General features: G+C 46.3%; 1 protein-coding gene across 1 annotated transcript in view; it reads left to right on the forward strand.

Annotated features, from left to right (window-relative positions):
• Positions 1 to 18,228, forward strand: part of LOC101940086 (C-type lectin domain family 2 member B-like) — a 103,336-nt gene that overhangs the window by 50,660 nt on the left and 34,448 nt on the right. The window lies entirely within an intron of this gene.

Consider the following 18,228-nt stretch of genomic DNA (forward strand, 5'->3'; position numbering starts at 1 on the left):
TTCTTGGAACTGAAGTGAGATTGTAGGAAGAGGGCAGAGAGGAGGTCAGTGCTAGACTATTAATGATTGGGAATGATTTTCAAAGGCACAAATGGCAATTAATTGCCTAATTCCCATTTGTCCTTTGAAAATCTCACTCCTTACTTATTATCCTCAAAGCATCCAAACATAGTATAAGACACTTCCCTGCTCCCTAGAGCTTACATACTATCCAATCATACTCCCTTTGAAAGCAATTGGTAAAACACCCATCGATTTCATTGGTACAAGATTGGGCCCCAAATGGATAATGCAGGCAAAGGAGAAGAGGAAGGAAGAAAATAGTAAGCAAGGGAATCGAGGTGGAGCAAGCAGGATTGCACAAGAATGAGTTATTGGGAGTGCTTGACTTTTTTTTAACATGATTAATTTTGTTAATCATTTATAGGCAAGAAGGTCATTGTGTGAGTTTGTGGGGGAAATTGGGTTTTGAGGAGGGATATGAAAGAGGAATAGAAGGAAAGTGCGTCCTCTCTAAAGGATCAGAGAGGAGATTCCAGGTATAGGAGACAGACTAGAAGAAGGTGACATTAGTGAGAAAAAGGGACATGGAGAGAGGTGTAATTAGATTAAATTTGGTGCTTCTGTTTGCTTACCAGGAGGACATTGCATCTACACACATTTATTTCAATAATTACATAGCTTAATTTACATTTATTCAGATTCTTAATTTTTCCATTATTATGTTAGAAAATGTGAATTCATTTCTTATTTACTAGAAGATTGATTTTTTATTTCTGATTTGCGTCAAACTCAATTTCAATAGAAATTCAAATTCAATTAAAATGCACAAAAATAGCTTTAATTCAATAAAATTATCTTAAATGTGTTGGATATATAAGAAAGAAGTTTATCAAAACTTATTTTACATTTAAAATGAATTTATTAAACAAAGGATATACCTGCAGCTAGTAAATTGAAGGGAATATTTCTGGTCACTAGATCTTTCAACAATTTACGACAAATAGATTTCATCCTTTCATGATGAGTTTTTATTCAAAGATTGGGAGACGAAAACAAGCTTTCCTGATTTTTCAACTCCCAATCGGTTGCTTATTTAAATGAACTAGTCATTATTCAACTACTTCAGTCCAAACCGAAATAAAAAAATTCTTCTCTGTGCACCTGCAGAAGAGGCTACCGCTAACAAAAGCTGGTTTAGTACTTCAGCAAAGTCTAGATTCAAATGCTTAGCCAGTGACTTCCACCAGTCCAGTGGTTTGAATTTGTTTAAAGTTTGGCAGAAAATATGTACTGTTTAATACTATTTTTAATGTAAATAATTTTAATAGAGAATAATAAATAAATGGCCTTAACACAGGTTGCCAATTTCAATTTTAAATAAGATTTTTTAAAAACTGTTTTTAATTGCAATTAGAAAATCTGATTTAAATTTCTTTTTAAATAATCAGTTTTATCCATTCTGTTTGGTCTGTGCTTTTACTCTACTAAATTACACACATAACTATGTTAAAAATATTAAGGTTGTAAAGTCAAGCACTAAAAAGTTATGAAATCCCAGAATTAAGGATGCTTCTGCAACATGCTCTCCAGCGCAAGTCGAAAGACATGCACTAGCTCTGCTCAAACTAGCATGCTAAAAATAGCAGTGTGGCTGCATCAGCATGGGCAGCGGCTTTGGCTAGCCACCCACATACATGGCCAGGAGGTCAGGCAGGCTTGTACTCAGGCAGCTAGCCCAAACTGCTGCCCATGCCACAGCAGCCATGCTAGCACAGGTCCGTCTACCTACACTGGAAAGCACTATCCCAGCTGCTATGTAGACGTACCCTTAAAAAGGACTGTACAGTGGTCTCTGTCTCAGAGAGAAAGAGTAGGGTGTGACTCCACTCCAAAGAAAGTGAGCAGGTAAAGGCCTCACCTAGGAAGTGACTCTGCAAGACCAAAATAGCAGCCAAGGTGGAATTAAAAGCATAACCTCACCATATACACCTATTCAAATAGCAAGACCCCCTTCCCCACAATGCCAAGAAAGCAGCCCAAACTGAACACATGCTGTACTTTACAACTGCCACTAGGGTGACCAGACAGCAAGTGTGAAAAATCGGGACGAGGGTGGGGGGTAATAGGAGCCTATATAAGAAAAAGCCCCAAATATCGGGACTGTCCCTATAAAATCGAGACATCTGGTCACCCTAACTGCCACCCTCCTTCTCTCCCATCCACGGCTCTCTACTGCCACCCTCCATTGCAGCTCTGAAATAATGGCAGTTTAAAAAAAAAAAAAAAGCCATCACACCTTTGCTTCGTAACTCAGCTGGCTCCTGATTCATCTTCAGAACAGAAGACCTATGTGGTATATTGAGGACTGTGTTGGAATTTCAGGCTATTACTTTAGTGGTGGGGAGAGAGCTCCCCAGTACTGCTTGTTGGCTAGAGAGCTCTATAGGGAAGCATGGATCACAGTCAGTCTAGAACATGATGGGTGACTCGTACGTCCCTATGTTACAGAGAAGCCTGCTTTGTGTCTGTTCTTGGTTACTGTGAGTTATTCTGGATTTTAAGAATAAATAACATTACAGTGCAACCTCCCAGCAAGAGTATTTTGTGATTTTATACAACATCTCTGTGTGTATGCTCAAACACAATAACCTAAACTTTGAATAAACTATAAAACACTTAACAGAAAAAGATTTGGCTACTTCAGTGCCTGACTCACATTCTAAACCTCCAAGGCAGCTATTACAGATTTAGACTTGGAGCCACAAGGAGCAGGAGTTGAACTTCAGCTATGGAACTCCTCCTAGTCCTTACCATAGGAAATCAGATCATTTGTTTTGAAGTGCAAGAAACACTCTTTGAGAAGGCACTGTACCAGGAACAGTGGCTGTGGGTGCCACACATATACCACCAAAAAAAAAAATCCAAAACACTTAATTTATAAACCACGGTTTTCAGGGGAACAGAGAACATTCCACATTTTCATAAAAATGTCAGGCTGGAAGGGATCTCAAGAGGTCATCTACTCCATCCCCCTGTGCTGAGGAAGGACCATGTATATCTGGACCATCCCTGGCAGGTGTTTGTCCAGCCTGTTCTTAAAAACCTCCAATGATGAGCATTCCACAACCTTCCTAAATAACCTGTTCCAGTGCTTAACCATCCTTAGAGTTAGAAAGGTTTCAGAGTAGCAGCCGTGTTAGTCTGTATCCGCAAAAAGAACAGGAGTACTTGTGGCACCTTAGAGACTAACAAATTTATTAGAGCATAAGCTTTCGTGAGCTACAGCCCACTTCTTCGGATGCATATAGAATGGAACATATATTGAGGAGATATATATACACACACACGTACAAAGAGCATGAAGTTGTCTTACCAACGCTGAGAGGCCAATTAAGTAAGAGAAAAAAACTTTTGAAGTGATAATCAAGATAGCCCAGTACAGACAGTTTGATAAGAAGTGTGAGACTACTTACAAGGGGAGATAGATTCAATGTTTGTAATGGCTCAGCCATTCCCAGTCCTTATTCAATCCTAAATTGATTGTATCTAGTTTGCATATCAATTCCAGCTCAGCAGTCTCTCGTTGGAGTCTGTTTTTGATGTTTTTCTGTTGTAAAATAGCCACCTGCAGGTCTGTCATTGAATGACCAGACTTTAACCTGTCTCCAAAACCACCTCTACCGCCACCACAATCTGGAACAGTTCCTCAGATATGTCATCTAAAAAGAATGCCACGATCACCTACAGTGAAGACCAATGCAGAGAATTCATTTAGGTTCTCCACAACAACTTTGTCTTTCCTGAGTGCTCCTTTAGCACCTCGATCGTCTAGTGGCCCCATTGATTGTTTGGCAGGCTTCCTGCTTCTGCTGTATTGTGTTTGCAGATGCAGCCTTGTGAGATACAAAACGAATGCAGAAAAGACAAAGCAAACTCTATTCTATCTAAAAAAAAATTTGCATATTCTAATCTGTTTTTGTGTCTAGTTAGTTGCTCTTCAAATTCTTTTTTGGCCTCCCTAATTATACTATTATTACACCTGACTTGTCTTCCTTTGAAGATCTCAGAAGATCTTATTATGCTAATATTGGTTGTTTTACTATAATTTTCAGAATATCAATCTTCATGTGTATAAATGAATCCTATTAATGCACTAAGAAGAGTTTCTGTACTGAGATTTAAAAAAAATAATTCTAACACTTCTGCTTGCAAAAGAAACCTCACAGATATAACCAGTGAAGTCATGTCTTACTAAGTTGATAGATACAACATTCTGACATATAGATAGCTGCATTTGTCTCACAAAGGTGGTAGCAGTGAAATAGTTAAAACTGGCATTTAAATTGTCATCATTAGGTTTCATTTGCCTTGGATGATATTTCATGCATCTTTATCCAATGATAAGTTACTGGGAGGTATTTTTGGTAATGCTTTATTACCTTGTGTAAGGAATAATATCACTGTTATTTTACTTGTAACATAGGTGCAACCACCAATGGGAGGTTGAGAAGGACATCTCCTCCTGGCCCCATCTCCAATCACATTTTTTTACGATTGTGTTGGTGTCTGTTGTGCAGCTGGAAGACTAGCTCATTTTCACTCTCTCTTCCACAACTTTTTAAAAAATGCTGTGGCACCACTGATTAAGTCTACACAAATACAATTTAACTTAATCAGAATCAGCTTGCCATCAGACTGCCTTAAGCGAAATAAGGAAAACTGTATTTTGTGTTGTGGGGCATAGCAAGCGTTGTGTTTTATTATACAACTTAACACACGTGAATGATTTATTGCATAATATCAGGGAATGACTAGTTAAACCACCAGTTTATCCAATTTACAATTTTATAAGGTGAATATTAGTATGGTGTCTGAATCTGAACCACCTTCCCAGTACCTGGGATATCACAAATAGCCACTCTTGCAGAACCTTCCCTAACTCCACCAGTCATGACATACTGTATACAGCGGCATAGGACTCTGCACCACACACCAATCAGTATCAGTATCATCCTAGAGCCCCAGACTTATCTGATTTCATTGCAAGCAGAACACAGCCAAAAATTAATTCCCTGCCTTCCCCATTCACCATTTGAAGAGCTGTATTTCAGATCCATCTCCTGGCTTCAATCCATGTATGTAAATCACCATACATACTGCAAGGTCAGAAACAGACTTATAGTTGCAGTATTGCCATTCTCCAACATTCAGAAATAAATCAAATACCAAAAGTTATGAGACTAGCTTAAATGTCATGATATTTTTAAATAAAATAATACAGGGCTCTTTTTAGCTACCTTCTGGTATTTGAGACTTTAGGGTTAATGTTTCAAGTTTTTCTTTGCAACCACAAGGGCTAGAAATGTTTTAAAATGAAAATTCAGGTTGACAATTACACAATTCCAAGAGCTGGAGTTTGAAGGAAAAAAAACACACACCAAATGATTGCAAGACTTGCAATAAAATAGTCAGGAGTTGACAACATTGCAGTTGGAGGGGCTGTAAGTATGCAGGAGGTACTGCAGACAGAACGTATATGTTGCTGGTATTGGAGGAGGGAAGAACACAATAGTTATAGAAGGAAACTGATGAGGCTCCCTACAAAATGGCCAGGTTTTAGCCATCACCAACCACCCAACCGTTTCAGAATCTTCTCCTGAGGTTCCTGAATCTTAGGACTTGTCTACATGAACATTTACTTCACACCAAGCTATTGCACTTTGAAACAGAAGAAGATCAAAGTGCACTAAGGAACCATTAGTTCACAGCAGTAGGGACCATAGAGCACGTGGTAGAGTCACAACCCAGCTTGCCACAAACTAACTGTTCATATAGGCAAGCCCCTACTTCTAAATGTATAATGATGTAGGTATCGAGATGTAAAACAAGCCCCTTTTGCTCAGAAGAGCAGACCGCCCTCTGCCGTGTCTATCACCGGTGGACTGGTATACGGGTCTCCCTCCTCCTTCCCTATGTGTTGTGCAAATAATAAAAACTGGCAATAGGTGAAGGTAAAAACAACAGGTAAGTGTGTGTGGGGGGGGGGATACATTTACAAATCAGGGAAGCGGTAATTGTGAATAAACAGTAACTAGATAAACAATACAGAGAGCAAAACAGCAGCTTTAAAACAGGAGCATGAAGCTCAGGCCCAAAATACAAATCACACTGGCAACAGCACATAAATCCCCAACCGAGAAAACCCTATTTATCTCACTCTGTTGTCAGCACGTCTGTGGCGGCGGCGAAGTCCAGGACCTACAACTCGTTGGGTAATTGAAACCCGCAGAGGAGGAGCACTGGAGAGTCCCTCGATGTCTCAGGGCGGAAGAAGCGACCGAAACCCTCTGGTGATGTTGCACCCAGGAACAGGAGCAGGTAAGATGGAAAGTTTTCTTCCCTTTCTCTTCACTTCAGGAATGGTGGTGCCCTTCAACAAAGCACTGATGCTGTGAAGACCTGAATGGTGCACACACAGTCACTGGGATGGACTGCACCACTTGTCAGTGAGTTCAGTCCCTTTATGCATTTAGTGGAGGGAAAATATGGTACAGTCCCAGCAAAGGCGGGAAACAGTCTGAGGTAAAATTGTTCTTGGAGTTGTCAGTGGCAGGAAAAACCAGTTGGATCCAGTTATGACTGGGCTCTGATAACAGTAAACAACAAGATGGCGGTCACAAAATGGCAGTTCAGCCTCCATCTTGGATTGCTGCTATATCTTTACAAACTATATATTGAATTTAATATATACATATTTTAACAGACTATAACTTTATAACAAAACACACCCAACATCCCCATATTCCTAACTGCCAGTCTGTCTCCTATTCACTGACAAAACCTGCCTTTCAGCCTCTAAACCCCCCCACCCTACCTTAGCAATAGGGAAAACAAACATATCCATCTACCTTTAATTTGATTTTTGCTCCATGATCTACAGCTCTCAGTCAGACGGAGAATAAGTTTTCTCCACACCTGACTGCTTTTAGCATCCTAATGAGTTGCCATCCCCAAAAGGAGATTGTCTCATGCTCTCCCTGCACTGGCGGTAGGGGGGAGGGAGGAGGGGTTGTATTAAGTAAATAAATATTGGATGTGGAACAAAAACTCATTTATCTCGCTTTATTAGAAATGGACAATTTTAGTCACAGTATAAAACTACTCATTAAAGTGACACCAACAGCTTCTTTTTTTTAACTCTAGCCTTTCAAAATTAAAAAAAAAGTTGTCTACACCCCTGCCCTGCAGTTATGGCAATGACAGCAGGCAGATGGGGAGACTTCTCTCCTGTCCCCCCAGGTGTTTTCCCCTCACTAACTGAACAGGATCTTCCAGAATATTCCATCTCTCCCCTTGTCTTGAGTAGGGTTACCATATTTCCACAAACAAAAAAGAGGACACTGGGGGGGGGGGGAAGCCCCGCCCTAGCCCCGCCCCATCCACTCCCTCCCACTTCCCACCCCCTGACTGCTCCCCTCAGAACCCCAACCCCCCCTGCTTCTTGTCCCCTGACTGTCCCCTGCTGAGAACCCCCTACCCTAACTGCCCCCCCCCAGGACCCTACCTGTTCCCTGACTGCCCTGACCCTTATCCACTCGCATGGGTGGCAGGGTTGTAGAAATTTTGGTGGTGCCCAGAACCCCCCACCCCACCTGCCTAAGGCTCTGGGAGGGGGTTTGGGTGGGGGGAGGAGGTCTGGGGTGCAGGTCCTGGGCTGGGGATTAGGGTGCAGGAGGGGTGCAGGTTCTGGGATAGAGTTTGGGTGCTGGGTGCAGGCTCCGGGCTGGGGCAGGGGGTGGGTGTGCAGGAGGGGGTGAGGGGTGCAGGCTCTGGGATGGAGTTTGGGGGTGAGAGGCGGTGCAAAGGGAGGGGGTGCAGGCTTTAGGAGGAAGTTTGAGGGCAGGAGGGGGTGTGTGGGAAGAGGGAGGGGGATTGGGAGGGAGTTTGGGGATAGGAGGGGATGCAGGGGTGAGGGCTGTGGGTCTGGGGATGAGGGGTTCATGATGCAGGAGGGGGCTCAGGGATGGAGCAGAGGATTAGGGTGTGTGGGGATGAAGGCTGGGGGGTTTGGGGTGTTGGAGAGGCTCAGGGCTAGGGTGGAAGGGCAGGGTAAGGGCAGCCTGTCTTCCCATTAGTGGATGGGGGCACTAGGACCCAGGGGCAGCAGACAGCAGTTGTCTGCATGTACTGCGGAGCCAGCAGGCAGACAGGAATGGGGGACCCACCGAGGGGGGGATGCACGGAGGGGGGGTGGCAGGTGGAGGCTGGGGACCCATCCAACACTCCCCCGCTCCCTAACTGCGCACCCCCACTCCCCTTACCATTCTGGCTCCACGTGGGTCTGTTTGTGTGTTACAGAGGACTACAGAGAGAGGGAGGGGGGAGCAGGGGAGGGCTCTGGCTGCTGGAGGCCAATGGGAGTGGGTCAATCGGCCTAGCCGCCCAATCAGCAGCCACACTCTGCATGGAAGGGAGGGAGGGAGGCGAGGGAGAAAAAAACCCGGACATTTTAACCTTGTTACCAATTCCTCCCGGACGGCTATTTAGAGACGCAAAAGCCGGACATGTCCGGGGAAATACGGACGGATGGTAACCCTAGTCTTGAGTCTCCAGCTGTCACATGCCTAATTGCCACTGTTACCACTTCATTAATTCAGAAGTCCATCCAGAACCGACACACTCGGGCATTAGCCAGGGGTCTCCCCTTACTCTGTGCCTCCCCTCCCCAACTGCTCTGGTTCTATCAGAACTCTCCCCCCATCCCATAATACACCTATCAGTCTGTTACCCTCCTCCCCTCGCTAACTGCCCCTGTTCTGTGAGAATCTCCCCCCCCCCCCAGGCTCCTGTGAGCCCCAGACTATCTACCACACAGAGCTGTCCCTTAGGTACAGCGAATCACGGTGACTGCCCTGGGCCCCACGCTTTGGGGGGGACCCCACGCTTCAATAAAAATTGTGAGGAGGTGGGCAGGAAGGTGAGGCAGGCAGGCGAGTGGGGTGAGGAGGCGAATGGGGAGGCGAGCAGCAGGCAGGAGGGGTGGAGAGGAGCCCCCCTACCAGAATCTCCCCCTCCCCTCAGCCCCTGCTGTCCACTGGCAGGCCCCACCAATCAGCACCTACCACCTACTGTGGATCAGCTGTTTTGCAGCATCAGGAGGTGCTGGGGCAGGGGGAAGAGGAGCCAGGGCACAGTTCACTTGGTGGAGGGGGCAGAACTGGTCGGGGAAGAGACGGAGTGGGGGGGGGGCCTTGGGGAAGGGGTGGAGTGGGAGCAGGGCCTGGGCAGAGCTGGCTGGGGAAGAAGCACCCCCCAACAAATTAGAAACTCAGCAGCTATGTCTCCTGCACCCCCCTAGGGACGGCCCTGCTGCCACTCTGCCTCCATCTCCCCATAATGGCACCCTCCCTTAATCCTGTCCCCCACCCAGTTCCCCTTCAGTTCAGCCCCTCATCCATGCAGCCCAGCTCCCCAACCCCACCTCTGCTCTTCTCCGGCCTCTTCTCCGGCCTCTGCCAGGCTTGGGGTGGGGGGGCTGCAACAGGGTCCTATCTCCCCCTTCCAGGGTGGGGACGGCGCCAGGGGCTCTTCATGCAGGGAAGCAGGGAGAGGGAGCTGTTCCTGCAGCAGTTCTGACTGAGGCAGGCAACCAACCAGAGCACTCAGGCTTCTGACATCATTGGGAGACTGGCTCCCGCCAAAATCCCGTCACTCGTGAAAACATTCACAAGAGTTGGCAACACTTTGCGACCACCCACTCGTCTGTCACATCCCAGTCCCTGCGACACCCCTAACTACCAGTCTGTCCCCCCACCTCACTTCCGCTAACTGAAACGGCTTTTCCAGAACCTTCTGTCACAGCTCAAGGCAACTGCCCCTGTGTTTCACCTCAGCGGTTCAGCCAGGGCACCCGCCATCCAGCTTCCAGACCTAGGTCTCTCTCCCTTCTGAGCAGGGTATTTCCATGGCTGAACAGTTCCCTGCCTTCCCTGGGTATGCCCAGCCCTCGGGCACCTGATTGCTCTCTTTTCAGAGACAGACAACAGTGTCATTGCTACGGATAAGAACATCAGAACACAGGAACGGCCATACTGGGTCAGACCAAAGGACAATCCAGTCCAGTATCCTGTCTACCAACAGCAGCCAATGCCAGGTGGCCAGAGGGAATGAACAGAACAGGTAATGATCAAGTGATCTCTCTCCTGCCATCCAGCTCCACCCTCTGACAGACAGAGGCTAGGGACACCATTCCTTACCCATCCTGGCTAACAGCCATTAATGGACTTAACCACCATGAATTTATCCAGTTCTCTTTTAAACGCTGTTATAGTCCTAGTCTTCACAACCTCCTCAGGCATGGAGTTCCACAGGTTGACCGTGCACTATGTGAAGAACTTCCTTTTATTAGTTTTAAACCTGCTGCCCATTAATTTCATTTGGTGGCCCCTAGTTCTTGTATTATGGGAACAAGTAAATAACTTTTCCTTATTCACTTTATCTACACCACTCATAATTGTATATACTTCTATCATATCCCCCCTTTTTTCCAAGTCTCCTCTTTTCCAAGCTGAAAAGTCCTAGCCTCTTTAATCTCTCCTCATATGGGACCCGTTCCAAACCCCTAATCATTTTAGTTGCCCTTCTCTGAACCTTTTCTAATGCCAGTATATCCTTTTTAAGGTGAGGAGACCACATCTGTACACAGTATTCAAGATGTGGGCACACCATGGATTTATATAAGGGCAATAAGATATTCTCTGTCTTATTCGCAATCCCTTTTTTAATGATTCCTAACATCCTGTTCGCTTTTTTGACTGCCGCTGCACACTGCGTAGATGTCTTTAGAGAACTATCCATAATAACTCCAAGATCTTTTCCCTGATTCATTGTAGCTAAATTGGCCCCCCATCATATTGTATGTATAGTTGGGGTTATTTTTTCCCCAATGTGCATTACTTTACATTTATCCACATTAAATTTCATTTGCCATTTTGTTGCCCAATCACTTAGATGTAAGTTACCCCACCACTCTAAGCGAGCCTACTTTATTCTTCAGGTGAAAAATGTTACAGAGAAAACTCACCAAAGAACCTACATGAACGCTAACAAACTTACCCAAGTTCATCCCCGCTCTCACGTGGGCTCTGGCAAGCGCAGCCTTTTAATACCCCGTCCTGGTGGTTATGAGTTCATCAGAGCTTCAGCTCAGAGCAAGCACACGCACCACAGGCTCCGTTCCCTTTTTGTACAGTTCAGGGGGGTCTTTGAAGTGGCATTTCCAGAAGCAAGTAGTTAGTTTACAGAGGGTCGCTCTCTCCTGAGGGCGTTTCTCCAAAAGGTTGGCTTCAGAGGGGGAGAATTTGCTTTCTCGTGTTATTTCCTAAGGAAACGCACTTCACACATATTGTTCCAGAAAGACCTTCCAACTCCCTCTGCCCTTCCAGAGATGGCATTAATCTCGTCTTTCGCCTAATCTCACAATTGTACCTAAATATTTGCATTTGCAATCCAATGAACCCCAAAAGGTGTTAATCCTAATTGTCCGTTTTAACTTAATTCAGTAAAGTTTATCTTCCTTCCATGCAGTTTGTTCAGGATATGGTTAGTCCGTCACACCTTCCAGCCCTCCCACTCCACGCCTCTCAGAGCCCTGAACCGCCACTGTGTCACCCTCCTCCTGCTTACTTCAACCGACTGTTCCAGAACCTTCCATTCCTGTCATCTCCAACTGCCGTCTGTCATCCCCTCCCCCCACTAACTGCCACAGCTCTGTCAGAACCATCCAGTCTCCCCCCAGCAACTGCCACTCGCCCCTCTCTTCCCCTGCTCTGCCAAGGCCCTTCCCCTACCCCAAGTCCCTGCCATACCTCTTACTAATGGCCTACCTGTTCTTCCACCAATAACTGCCTTTCCCCTCCAAATCCTTCTTCTCCCCTTCTGTCACCAGTTGGTTTCCCACTCAGTACATCTCCCAGCCCCCACTAAAGACCCTGGCTTTTCCAGAACCCTCCATTCCCCTGCCATACCTCTAAATAGCAGCCTGTCTGTCCCCCACCCCTTCACTAAATGTCCAAGAGACACAAAAACCACCTCTTCCCCCCCCCCCCCCCCCAAAAGCCCCATATGATTAGTTTTAGGACTGTATTCCTCTTAGCCCTAGGCCATTCAGAGCCTTTTAAAGCATGGAAATCCCAAGGATGGCATGCCCAGGTAAGGGCTGTCTGCCTCCAGGCCTAAGCATTAAAGTCAATTTTTCATCAACTAAAAAGTTCCCAATAAATCTTGATGGATTAAACAGGGCGTGTTTCCTCAGCAAAACTCCTCCTTCTCCTCAGCTTTTCAAAATGAGACTCAGAAAAAGGGGGAAACAATGAGCCTTCCCTGTTACCTCCAGGTTAGGTACCTCTCCTGTTTCAGAGCCCAGCACTCTCTCCCTGACTTTTCTCCCAAAAGAGGGAGGACCTTTTTGTCTGCCACCTTTAGCCTCTTGATGAGTAACCACTTCTAGCTGAAGTCTCATTCCCCTGCTGCAATCTCTGCACTGATGGCAGACACCCGGGGGGACCTTCCCAGATCCTGCTACACACAACTGCCCAAATCCATAAAGTGAGTCAGCTGCTTAAAGCCCAAATTTATTCTCTATTGCAATCCACAACCCCCCTGCTTAGCTGCCACCTGATCCTGTAGGCACTTAAATTTTCAGTGTAAAAATCCCTTAAATGTCTAAATTTCTGCCTCTGGGTATGTGCACTGCTGCCTGTCTCCTGACTAAGCCCCAGCACAATGCTCAGCCCAGGTGCAGACAGGTGTTACCCACCTTTTGGCCAGAGGGGTGGAAGGAGAGCAGTAGCAGCTCCAAGCAAGTCCCTCCTAAGCCAGTGGTTAGAGCACTCACTCAGGCTATAGGAAAACCCAGATCAATTCCCCCCTCTGCCTCATGAGGAGAAGGGATCTGAACAGGGGTTTCCCATAGCTCATGTGAGAGACCTAACCACTGACTATGAGTAGCCACCTCAGAATATCCTAATCTCTCCTGTTGCAGCTGTTCCACTTTGTATAAATCATCAAATATGCATTGGCTCAACTATAGCATGACTATAATCCAGTGGGCAGGACACTCAGTGTGAGAGGTAGGGTAACCCCTGTTCCAATTCCTTCTTATGAGGTAGATGGAGGAATTGAACTAGGATCTCCTCCCACATCCCAAGTGAGTATCCTAACCACCGGGACCCCTTCCTCCAACTGTCCCAGCTCTGCTATAACCTCATGCACTTCTAAGTACCAGTGTGCGCCCTTTCCCTCCCAACTGCCCTAGTTCTACCATAAACTGCCCCTGTCATCAGACACCTGTGATCTGGCGGTTCCACATCAGGGTATAAGGGGAACATGGGACTACTTCCAATCAGTGGCATGCACAGGCCATAAGGCAGGAAAATTCCTGCTGCCTTACCCAGACCTCTTGCGCCTCTTCTCTGCCAGAGAGGGCAGTCAAGAGGGGCTGGTAGATGAATCCATGCTTAACCTCACAGGCATTAGCATGCAGGGGTGATGTGATAAATGGCTGGGCTATGACCAGGGCCTGTGAATCTGCTGTGTCAGCCTCTGGAGTGGAGAATGGTGTGGTTGTGATCTGACAGATTCTGCTGTGAGCTACAATCCAGAATAACTCCATGGGGTTCCGCGGAGTGACACTGCATTTACACCAGGATAACAGATCAGAATCTGTCCCAGGCATCATTGACTTTGGTGGGATCACTCTACATTTACATCAGAGTCACTGAGATCAGAATCCAGTCCTGACTCCATCGGTTAGACTAGCAGTTCTTGTAGCTTCTTTCTTGTATCTTGAGTGACACATAGTGGTGATTCTGTGAACTACAGGTGCCGATGCCCTGCTGCTGGGGCAGTAACCCAGGCCCTGATTTCCTATATAAATATGGGTAATTGAGTCTGCTTTGGGATCAGTTTTATCTGTAGTATTGATCACTTTCATTTCAAATGCCAACTTTCCTGCCTGTAACTCAGAGCAACAAGTGCAGTTTACAAGATGGGCTTGGACTCCGAAGAAGTGGGGTCTATTCTCCACTCTGTCAGTCTGCTGGGTGACCTTGGACCAGTCACTTCCCTGCCTTGTGATTTGGTTTTCCCATCTGTAAAATGGGAATAATGACACTGAATTTCTTTATAAGGAGCCTTGAGATCTACAGACGAAGTGCTGGATAAGAGCTAGGATTATTCCTAGAAACATATGTCTGTATGTGTGTGTGTTGGGGGGGGGGCAATTAAAACAGGCAGTGGGGAGGGGAGAATGCCTAACCACTCTGCTGCTTGCTAACTTTCAGTGGTAGCCTCCAAACGTCATTCCTCTCCTCTGGACCGTCCCGCTGCCGCATGCCCAGATGACTGGATTGGCTACCGAGGGAAATGCTATCTCTTCTCAAAGGCAGACGGGACCTGGAACAAAGGCCAGAGCACCTGCTTGTCACTCAGTGCCTCCCTGGCTGTGATTGACACCCAGAAACACCTGGTAAGGCAGAGATACAGGTTCTCTGTGAGATGCAATTAGGCGATGTGGCAGAGCAGACAGTGATGGAATGAGGTCTGTCATGCTCTGAGATGCCAGCGCTGGGAGCTCAGACCATGAAAGTTGAGGGTTAGATGATTTCCTGGATCACATAACAGTCCTCCCTTTGTCTGTTTAGACTTTGAGCTCCTCAGGGCAGCTACTGTCTCTCACCATGTATCTGTGACGGGCCCCTGATCTCAGCAGGGGCAGGGACTGTCACTGTGTGTCTGTGCAGCACCCTGTGGGGCCCAGATATCAGTTGGGGCTACCACTATACACATAATAGATTCACATAGTTTATGTTCAAGATTATTATGAATCGTCTCCTTAAGTGCACCTGACACGTTGATCTGAGCACAGTTCAGATCTGGGTCAGTTCTGATCTCTCCCAGCAAGGAATTCTACAGCTGAGGTCATGGTACTGGCCCCTATCTGTGTCTGTCAAGCTGTCTCCAGGGTCCCATCCCAGTAAGGGCTTTGTAGGTAAAGACTAGAGGCCTGATTCCCCATTACCGTCTTGGGGCTGAGTGCAGAACCTCCACACCAGCTCCACCTTGCAGGGAGATTCTGACCGGGCTGTCCGTGCCTGCTTTAAGGCAACCTTGTGCTGCCCAGTGTGGCCTGAGTGTAACTGACAATCAGGTCGCAGGAGGACTTTCTTTCTCACCTTAGGTGAATGACGAGTTTGCTGTCCCCAGTGCCCTGTGAGCGTCATCACGGACTTTTCTTCCTTTGTTGTTTTTAAAGAATTTCCTGCGGCAACATAAAGGCTCCCCTGCACACTGGATCGGCCTCTGGAGGAGGGACCCGGCCCAGCCCTGGAGATGGGCGGATGGTACAGAATTCAACAACCACCTGTGAGTGCTTTATACTAACAGCCTGTTCACGGTTGGGCCAGAAGTTAGGGCTCTCATCTGATAGTCAGAGCTGATGATCTTTCAGGTGTTACAGGTGCTACAACAACCCTTTACTCCAGGGGTGTCCCCCTCATTTTGTGCAGAGGGTCAGATCCCTTCTCTGAGTACAGTCAGTGGGGTATACATGTAGCAATCTCATTCTCTGGACACTTGTACGACAACTGCAGCACCTTTTGTGGGAAGATATTGCCCTGTGTAACAACACCCTGGCTGGGATTGAGCTGCGGATCTCTGGATGTAAAACATGAGTCTCTACTGCTCGAGCTAAAGAACCACGTTTGTTAACAGGCAGGAGCAGACCTATAAACCTTTCACTGGGTCCCGCCACAAGCGAGGGATAAAAAGCTGCACTGGGCTAGTCACATTTCCCCCTGCACTTTCTGCAGTGATTTCATACCAGTGCAAAACGATTGTGAAATGCTTCCTTGCTGATTCAGCCACTTTCCAGTGGTGAAAATGACCATGCAAGGGACAGGCCATATAGAATTGGCCTGAAGCATATTACAGATAGAGCGGGGGGAAACTTTTTGGCTCAAACCATTTGGGAACGCAGCAATGTTTGGCGATTTCCTGTCAGGTTCACTAGATTGCTCATTTAAAAAAAAAATCAAAATGTTTTGGTTTCAAACAAATTTTCATTGCAAAATGTCCTTTTTAACGTTTTGAATAAAAAAATTATATAAACTAGCTGACAGCCAAATAAAACATTTCAATTTTTGTAAAAACGAAACATTTTGTTTGACCCAAAATGAGGTGTTTTTTTTGTTTTATGAAATTGCCAAAGTACCAGAAAATCTGTTCATTTACCCCCTTAATGGGTCAGAATGGTTCTTGCTATGATAAATATCCCTAGCGTAGAAAAGGCTTCTGTGACAGTCTCCCATGGGAAAATCTGTTCAGCTTGCCTCAGGTGCTCTAGGAATGGTTAAGGCTGAGATCTTTGAACAGAGGTTCCCTGAGTCCCAGCCTAGTGCCTTACCCAGAAGGCCATTCTCTCCAGCACAGCTGCTTAGATTTTCCCAGAATGCACCGCTACAGCTCAGGCTGCGCTGTGGGAGTGTCCAGGCAAATGTGGTGACACATGGTCTGTAAACACCATTTAACCGGGTCAGTTATAACCAGCTCTGATGAGAGAACCGTAACTTGGTTAGTTTTTACCGATTAATTGTATTGTGGGAGCCTCATTCATGGAGCAGGACCCCATTGCGCTAGGTGCTGTACAAACCTAGAACAAAGAAATGGGCCCTGCCCTTGTAGATCGGACCTGCGAGTGCAGCAATTACACAGGGGGTCCGGTGTTTGGATGCTTCCTGTGTGATTCAGCTGATGAGTGATTTTCCCTCCATTGTGGGTTCAAAGTGGAAGGAGACGGACTATATGTATATCTCAACGACCGCCCCAGCAGCTCAGTGGGCCACACCCCCATGAAATGGATCTGCAGCCAGCCGGATGAACTGGCAAAGAGGAAACAAAATGGGGCCCTGCAAGCTTTACTGGAGTGAAGCAAATCCCCTCTCTTCAGCTGCCACTGCTGCTTCTTATAGAACAGATATTGACTAGCTGCTTTAAATGCCATACTCTGGAGCTAGGAGAGCAACTCCAGAAGCAGGGCTCTATCCCAGGAGTGAGGGGGGGGGGGGCGAGGTTCTGTGGCCTGCAATGAGCAGGAGGTCAGGCTGGATGGTCATAATGGGCCCTTCTGGCCTAAAAGTCTATGAGTTTAATTAAACACTTGCTCAGAGCCCACTGCCAAGTTCAGGGCCCATTGGGAGCTGCACATACACCACAAAGAGACAGTCCCTGCCTCAAACTGCTTCCAAGCTGGCTAAGGCCTGCTCCACGCAGCTTTCGTACAGGTCTAATTAGGCTCACAAACGTTCGATTTTTATCAGTAAATGTCGGTAAAAGTCGATCCCACCATATATATACACACACACACACGGATGGAAAAAATATTTCCATCGAGCTTTGCGGACAGGCTAAGTAAGACAAATGCGGCTCGAGAACGTATGCAGGCTGTTTATTCTGTCAGCATCCCATACGTAAAATTTACAATTTGTGTTTAACAGTCAGAGAAAGATTTAACTTCTTGAATCTTAACGTCTACTCTCACTAATGATTGTCAGGCCCCCTCATTGGCTGAGCCCTCCCCCGCCCCCCAACTTCCCAGAAATATGAACATTTAAATGGACACAAATAGAAAAAATGCTTAAAACTAAACCGACGTTATGCATGGAAATTACAACCATTGAATGCGGCCAAGCTTTGCTATAGCTACTGGGTTAAGGAGTGAGACTTTTTTGATCTATAAGGTTATACGGCTATTGTAGCCATCATGCCCTTCACAGCTTGTGTAGGCTGGGCACCAGCGACACCTTGCATTCCTCCAGTCCCCACAAACAGAGGCAAATTAAGTATCAGGGGGTAGCTGTGTTATTCTGTATCTACAAAAACAACAAGGAGTCTGGTGGCACCTTAAAGACTAACAGATTTATTTGGGCATAAGCTTTCGTGGGTAAAAACCTCACTTCTTCAGATGCATAGAGTGAAAGTTACAGATGCAGGCATTATATACTGACACATGGAGAGCAGGGAGTTACTTCGGCTCCTGACTTGCGAAGTAACTCCCTGCTCTCCATGTGTCAGTATATAATGCCTGCATCTGTAACTTTCACTCTATGCATCTGAAGAAGTGAGGTTTTTACCCACGAAAGCTTATGCCCAAATAAATCTGTTAGTCTT

Source organism: Chrysemys picta, chromosome 12 (assembly GCF_011386835.1).
Source record: "Chrysemys picta bellii isolate R12L10 chromosome 12, ASM1138683v2, whole genome shotgun sequence".
In the NCBI taxonomy this organism is placed as follows: Eukaryota; Metazoa; Chordata; order Testudines; family Emydidae; genus Chrysemys; species Chrysemys picta.